The sequence below is a fragment of the Trematomus bernacchii genome, unplaced genomic scaffold, assembly GCF_902827165.1.
Source record: "Trematomus bernacchii unplaced genomic scaffold, fTreBer1.1, whole genome shotgun sequence".
Taxonomy (NCBI): Eukaryota; Metazoa; Chordata; class Actinopteri; order Perciformes; family Nototheniidae; genus Trematomus; species Trematomus bernacchii.
The window spans coordinates 294,434-302,889 of NW_022987633.1; the positions used below are offsets into that span (position 1 = coordinate 294,434).

Sequence of the window (8,456 nt, forward strand, 5' to 3'; positions counted from 1 at the left end):
TTGTGGAGGCTATTTTTATATAACATTAGAAAGACTGATTCTTATTATTACATTATAAGCTTATTGTGCTCATTTATGTGACTGTGACTTAGGAATAAATAGACGTCTTTAGCTTGCAATACTAATGTAGCAAGGTCAGGTGCAGACACTGGAAGAATACAAAGGCCATGACTCCGGCCTTGAGCTTTGGGTGAGCTCCACTTCCACACATAGCTAGGAAGTAGCCTTATGAAGATTCCACTTTTTCTGTAGAAACGTTAACGAAAACAAATTACGTATGATGGTGCCAGAGTAGGGAGGGACTTCCACAGGCCGGCCGAATGCTGATTGGAGGATCGTGTATGACAACAGACACAATTACAACCGCCTCTTTGCCCTTATTTGGATCAGGCTGGAGCAGGCGGGAGTTAGACTCTGACGCCACTGTCGAGCCGTTAGTGGCCGACTCCGCCTATTAAGGGCTTCTCGGCAACTCTGCAGAATCCTATGGGTGACGTCACGGACACTACGTCCATTTATATATACAGTCTATGGTCCTTCCCAGCGCCGTATAGATAGAAGAGTTGCGACAGCGGAAGTCCAAAATGCTTGATCGTCACATGGTTCAGAGAGACTCAGAAAGTTCCCGGAAGTTCGTGGCGGGCCATTTGAATGCATTAATAAAAGGAGATAGAAATGCAATTTTTGGTAATTAGTGGTCAATAAAGGTTTTGATTTGCAATATTTATACAACATATCGATATGTGTATGTAGTTACATCAATATGTTTAAAAAAAAAAAGATTTGCTAATATTTGAGGATTAAGATAAAATAAGAAGTACTTTATTGATACCAATTGGGGAAATGTTTACGCTGCAGCAGCAAAAGATAAGGCATTGTACATAAGACAGTTAAAAGACTATAATTAAACAATCGAAAATGTAAACATCTTAAATAGAAATAAAATAGCATTACAAAAAGTAGAAAATATACATAGTGTGAACAGCTATCTTACATGCCTTGTTATACATGTTAGGCTAACGTTGCCTTGGTTAAAGAGCCTGTTGTTTATTGCTTTGAATTCTTTCAAACAAATATTATCTTCTTAAACTTGTATGGTAGTCAGGAGCATCACATCGTAATGTTTATTGATATATTTAGAAGGAGGGGATGGGAAGGAAGGTTTAAAAATTCTGATTAGATTCATTTCTACCATTTCTTTCATTCATGGTGGTTTCCCATGGTAATTGAGGACATAAGTAATCTAAATGACTAATGTAATCTTTATGACTTTCAGAAAGGACAGGAGACCGACAGGTGCCTATCAATGATTGTCAACTGACAGCACAATGAGTCAAAGGACTAGCAGCAGCAGCATGATGATGATGTTAAATGTGTTGCTTTAGGAACATCCATTGTAAATAAATGGCATTCAATAAACATTGAATAGCATATCATGCAGTTTGTCTGTGCCTTTTCCTCTGTGTTGTCCTGGCATATAGTCTCCCCCATGGTTTGCTGTGCTGCCTGGGGATGCTCCAAGCGCTCAGAGAAAGGAGTACGAATGTACGGTTTCCCCACTGACACAGAGAGGAAGAAAGAATGGCTGGCTCAAGTCAGCAGGAGCAATTTAACTATCACAAAAGACAACAACAGCAACAAAATATGTGAGGTAATCATATTTTTCACAAAACGAAGACCACACCATTGGGAAGCTTAATGTCTAGTTTAATAAAAATAAGGAACAGGGAGAGGCTTGCAAAACTCTGGGAAGTGAGACTCAGGTGCAGGGTGAGGGTCTCATTGCAGGTCTTCAGGCTCCATTGAATCCCCCTGGGGTTCTTGTGCTGAAAGAGGGAGACAAAGACAGGAGAAAGGGTTAGATACATCTAGCAACCTATAGGATGGGAAATTGCTGACCTATTTTAAACTTACCTTGTGTTTTCACTCTCACTTAGGTCCCTCTCCCTTTGCCATCAATCCAAAATCAGCTGAGCTGCAACATAATACAGACAGGTAATAATCAACAGAATCACAAGGACATTATATGGCTCTGCTAAAAACACTCACCCATAAGTTACGTTTTTGTTTACTGTTTGGAAGTCTCAAATATGCACTCTAAATCCATATCAATAGCGATGTATCACAAAAATAGCTCTCTTCCTTATTATTGTGTAACGTTAACTATATTATACTAGCTTGAACTCCAAAATGGATATCCTCATTTCACCACCTCCACCCACTACAATCACACGCCCCAATGTTATATTTAACTAATATTTAACTCCCTCCACCCCGGATAAAAGCACGTTAAGAAGCCCTTTTTCTCTAATTCCACAACGTTGGATGAAATAACATTAGGAGAACGGATTAATAGGCTGTTCATGGTTAACGTGTGTTGCTAACTTTATCCGGTATCCTAGCCTAATCTGTTATCTGTAAACGTTAGGGATAATCCACTAACATCCTTTAATACACATGTTCATTTGACTCAGATGTGCTGATAATATCCGCAATATAAATCTTTAAACGTCTTCTTACCTTTAAAAGTCCATCACGAACAGTCTATTATGCTGCAACTCTACTGCGCTGTGAAGGAAAAAGATATGATTCTACACTGTATTGAAGTAAACATGTATTGTTTGAACGGGTTTTGATAATCACTTAGAAAAAGAATGTTATTCTCACTTTTAAACTCACTGATCCAGAGATTCTGTGTTTCACACACCAACATTGGCTGTTATCATCTCTAAGAGCCAGATGCTGTTTCTAAGTCGTTAAAGACATCGTAAAATAGGAAAAGATCCCCTGGAAAAGGTAGGGAGGGGAGATCGGGACGGAGATAAGAATTGACTTTTGACCTTAGGGGACTTTGGAATTTCAAGTCCTGGAGAGAACTATTGAACCCGGCCAGAAGCGAATCCAGCCAGTCAGGGCACTTGGGGGAGGTGGTCAGTTTAAACAGCTCCTCCCCAGGGGTTCTCTGATTCGCTTGGGAGAAAAGTGGGAAGGAAGAATCGACAAATCTCCGCCCCAAAGACAGATAGAAATACTGATGATTTTGAGTGTAAAATGCTTCTGGTCTGTTGAAAGCTGGTGCTAGAAGACGGTAAACCGCATCACAAACCTGGAGTCCATACTTCTCGTTTTCTGAAAGCTGGTCTGTCTACCTGTAAAACCGCATCATCAGGCCTGAAGCCCGGAGTGCTCGAGTACTCTGTATAACTTGTATATGTGTTTGGTTTCCTACTAGAAGTAAACTCAGATAATTTGTTATAACTTTGATTCCGGTGTTTTCAATTCCTTTCTTAATTTAATAGAGATCCAGCCTCATCCAACGAACGGCGCGTAGCAGAGGTATTCTACTCCAACAAGTGGTGACTCCCGACGTTTGTGAGCTGATCTCTAGAAAGGAACACCGATAGCCGGGGGACAGAATCCAGACCAGGGGGAGGACACAGAGATACTGGTGACAACTAAGACCAATGGCCATATACAAAAGGTGAGCAGACACCTGTTTTGATTATCAAAAATCTGTGATTGATTATACTAAAACTTTAGAGTTGTCAGCAGCGTTCTCAGTGTTTTTAGTCACGGTGGGAAATACAATACATATTCTAGTTAAATTAGATTATTAGTGCTTAGAGTCGGGTAGTTCAGTCCTTACCTAAGGCACAAAAGTGCTCATAAGAGGCGGGTATTCAGTCCCGTCCTATGACCCACTAACAACGAACGCTGTAACGCTGTAAAAGATGTATGGGGTAAATTCCCCGCAAGTCAAAATAACATTGATTAATGCGGTTAGCTTGCAGTGCGTCAATTAAAGACTGCAAAAGGTGTAAAAAAGGGTTGCATTCCCCGCAGATCATGATAAGATTGATTAATGCGGTTACCTTTCGTGGTGCTTTAAATGTATAAAATGTCTGTAATTGTTATATGGTGGGTGATAGAGGAGGAGAGAGACGCGACCTCCAACTAATTATTTGGAACGACCGTATCTCATCACAAAACTGTTGTGGGGATAATCAGGCTCATTAAACGTGACGATAAAGAGATTTTGTTGACTGAGTTTTTAACTCTTGACCTGAAGTCGCAATCACCGTGAGGAGATTGTAGAAGCCTACTTCTGGAAGTCACGCTATCTGTTGAAATAAACATCGCACAATAAAAATTTGCCTGAATGTGATATGATAAGGTATGAGAAGCTCTGTGTGATTTTTTTTAAAGTCAAATCTGTGTAATACTTGAGAGACAGAGAGCAACGAGAAGGTGGTATAATGTCTGAGACCCTACCTCCACCCTAAGGAGATAAGGGCTCACAAATGCCACTTATGAGTATCCCATCTAATACTCCTAAAGGAAAACACATTGTTAGACCTGATATTCAGGGATAAGGAATGTTGGAAATAGTAATGGAAGATATTGAAAAATCTTAAACTGGATCAACCAACCATGTTAGTGAACCCTGCTAATATGGAGCTAATACATGTAGAAAGACTAGCAGCAGCTCTGGCAAAGACAATAGGTCCTAGCATGCAAGCACAGAGCGGTAATATGATAAGGGCTATTAAACTGACCCTTTTTGGAAATGGGATTTTCCGTTACATAACGGAAGACTCGATTCAGGCCTTAAAGAACGCTTTACAAACAAGTCAGGGAGTGTTAAATGTGGAGCTATGTTGCTCAAAAGGGAACTTACACTTTTGGGAAGAGATCTCCCTTTCTCTGTCCTGAGGTGCTGCTGACTCAAAGCAGCATACAGGGTCAAAGACAGGCGTGACCTCTGGAGAGGAAGAAAATCTAAATCTGAACAGACCACAGAGCCCATTAAAAGGTTTTATGGCCTCTACACTGAGAGGAAGATCTGGAGATTGTAAGGAACTCTCCCTGAATATCCACCCCCACACCATTGAGGGGAAGAGTGTTCCTTTCACCAATAAACAAATCATCTCTTAACCAAGTCAGATTTCAAAATAGCCATACCTCAAGTTGTTAAGAAAAGAGGGAGATTCAAAAGGTTATCAATAATTGCCCAGTATATTAAATAAATACAAACGGACACGTATCAATATAAGTCAGATAATATAGACGAGGTCAATCATGGAAGAAGGCTGACATTTAATGCCTGATATATAAGTAATAGTAATAATAAATATATAGCTGATATTAAATAACTGATGTATAAGGCTCGATGTTTCTGAAAATAAGAACACCGTTAACGGCGTTCTATTTCAGAAAAAGGGGGAAAAGGATAGGATATACATCAGACAATATGTATGTGAGATTATTACGTTTTTAGGAGAAATTTATCAATTTAAAATACTAGTTATGGTATTTTTTGTTTTGTTTTATTTGTTGCTTTTAAGAGAAATTGATACAGTTAAAATAATCTAGCTTTGGTTATTTTTTGTTTTGTTAGTTTGTTCCTTTTTGTTTTATTTTTATTTTTGTTCTATTTTTTAATTTTATTTTTTATTTTTTATTTTTTAATTTTAATTTTTAATTTTTAATTTTTGTTTATTATTTTCTGCATAGTCTCTTGTCCACACTCCAGTCTAGTTGGTGCCGCCAATAAACACTAAAGAAGTAGAAAAGATGATTTCAAAACCATATTTCCAGCAACTTAAGGGCTTGGTATGAGACTTCTCCACACAGGCTGCTGACGTCAAAAGGGGGACCCGAGAAACACAAGGCCAACACAGCAGATTACGTCTGGTTGGAGGGGACCTCCCATGCCGTTCGCCTAGATGGAAAGGGAGACAACTGGTACCACTGGAGCCAGTGTGCGGTCGGGAAAAACACCTGCGAGGACCCTGGACGACATCAGGACAGAGTTGGCCCTCGTCGCGAGGACCCTAGACGACATCAGAACAGATCTGGCTCTCGTCAAGGCAGTCTACCCAGGAGGCGCCATCAGCAGTCCGGAGGAGGAGGATCGGGAGGACATCTCTCCAACAGTCAACCCGGAAGCCGCCATCAGCGGGCCGGGGGAGGACAATCAGGCCACATCTCTCTAGCAGGCACCCCAGAAGCCGCCGTCAGCGGGCTGGGGGGACGAAGATATGGCAAACCAAGACGGCACAGGGAACTCCATTTCCCGCTGAAACAGGTTGATATAGCCGGTGTGGAACTTTGTCTGAACAATCCATTTTTTTTGAGGAACTTTCAACTTTATTTTTATATCCCATAATGTAAGGGATTTGTATTTTTTATTCTACAGAACTATGTGTTACCAAAAGAGGGAAAAGTATGATAATGTCTTTTCTGATTTCTGTGGCTACTTTTATTGCCATTTTGGTGACATGTGGTTGTTGTGTGCCTTGTATCTGCTCATTGTGTGTTAAGACTCATCAGTTCCACCATTGAGGGAAGAGTAAAGATGACTCAGCTGACAAGGACTTTGCTTTTTAGACATATTTTATTCTCCCTCCACTGTCATAATAAATTGTTGTTGTGGACTGTTCCTAAAGGTTTAAAGTGCTCTATATCCCAACTTCTGATGGGTTTATATAAATGTTGGGACAGACACAGTAAGAAGAAAATTGACAGTGGTAATGTTTCAAATGCTATATGTTGATCTCGTGAGGTGAGATCAAAAGAGGGATTGAAGGAAAAAGATATGATTCTACACTGTATTGAAGTAAACATGTATTGTTTGAACGGGTTTTGATAATCACTTAGAAAAAGAATGTTATTCTCACTTTTAAACTCACTGATCCAGAGATTCTGTGTTTCACACACCAACATTGGCTGTTATCATCTCTAAGAGCCAGATGCTGTTTCTAAGTCGTTAAAGACATCGTAAAATAGGAAAAGATCCCCTGGAAAAGGTAGGGAGGGGAGATCGGGACGGAGATAAGAATTGACTTTTGACCTTAGGGGACTTTGGAATTTCAAGTCCTGGAGAGAACTATTGAACCCGGCCAGAAGCGAATCCAGCCAGTCAGGGCACTTGGGGGAGGTGGTCAGTTTAAACAGCTCCTCCCCAGGGGTTCTCTGATTCGCTTGGGAGAAAAGTGGGAAGGAAGAATCGACAAATCTCCGCCCCAAAGACAGATAGAAATACTGATGATTTTGAGTGTAAAATGCTTCTGGTCTGTTGAAAGCTGGTGCTAGAAGACGGTAAACCGCATCACAAACCTGGAGTCCATACTTCTCGTTTTCTGAAAGCTGGTCTGTCTACCTGTAAAACCGCATCATCAGGCCTGAAGCCCGGAGTGCTCGAGTACTCTGTATAACTTGTATATGTGTTTGGTTTCCTACTAGAAGTAAACTCAGATAATTTGTTATAACTTTGATTCCGGTGTTTTCAATTCCTTTCTTAATTTAATAGAGATCCAGCCTCATCCAACGAACGGCGCGTAGCAGAGGTATTCTACTCCAACAGCTGCTAGCCGCAGATCGTGGAGCCTCTCAATAGTTCCCCGGAAGCTAACTTCCGGGGAACTATTGAGAGGCTCCACGATCCGCCATTGCTGTAAAAAAATGGTCCATTGGAGTGAACAGAGATGTCGTAACTCTTCTATTATACGGCCTCATTTATAAACAGTGCGTATGCTCAAAAGATGGCGTACGCCAGTTTCTACGCAATGTTTGCGATTTATAAAAAACTAACTTGACGGGAAAATGTGCGGTCCTCCACGCAAACTCTGACCCATGCATACGCACTAAGCACACAAACGGGAGAGACGAGAAACTGCGACACCGTTGGCAGAAGGAAGAATGGAGAAACATGTGGAAATAATACCATAAATAAAATGTTACCTCTCATTTAACAAATATGAATAATTCATTTTCACAAATTGATTAAAGCCAATCTTAAAATGATTTAACAAACGCCTGTTTGAGACTCCTCAGTGCACACAAAAACATAACTTGAAGCAATAAATAAATACGGAAATGTTATAGATTACCCCTCGATTATGTTCTCTTGTTAAGAAATGTTTTCTCATAAATGATGCGGTAAGCAGGAGGACAGAATTACTTTAAACTGACGCCGTTTTGCATTTCTATAGGTTGTATAGATACGAGCATGGTTTTATATACTATCATGTTTAATCATGTTTTATGCCGTTCGCCAATAGCCTACTTGATAAGTCGCTCGTAAAACACAGGAGGTATGGAAACTAAGAACACCATATGTGGTAAATTGTACAGCTAATATAACACAACACATTAGTTGTATTTCCTTTAACTGGTGGATTATGGATATATAGTTGCTGATCGACAGCTGGAACACAAACCACCAAATACAAACAAATAATTCAGATCCAGTCGTCATGACTCCACTCCGGAGGGATTCCCCGATCATTTCTTACAGTTTCTCATCAAGGGGGTGTCTCCTGTCCCCGCTACAAACACACTGACACGCTGCCTGAGGAAGGTTATGTGTATTTTCTTTGTCATTAACCTTTTTCGGACCACTTATTTATTTATTTTGGTGGCGATCCGACCTCCATGCTGCTACTCTGGTTCAA

The 8,456-nt window shown here is 40.4% G+C and overlaps 1 long non-coding RNA gene across 1 annotated transcript; it reads right to left on the reverse strand.

Moving 5' to 3' along the window:
• Window positions 1–1,690: 1,690 nt before the first annotated feature.
• On the reverse strand, window positions 1,691–2,349 carry LOC117484669. The gene is made up of 2 exons (XR_004556163.1): window positions 1,915–2,349; window positions 1,691–1,826 (listed from the first exon to the last, which is right to left on the reverse strand). It is a non-coding gene; the product is annotated as an uncharacterized LOC117484669 (long non-coding RNA).
• Between the last annotated feature and the right edge of the window lie 6,107 nt (window positions 2,350–8,456).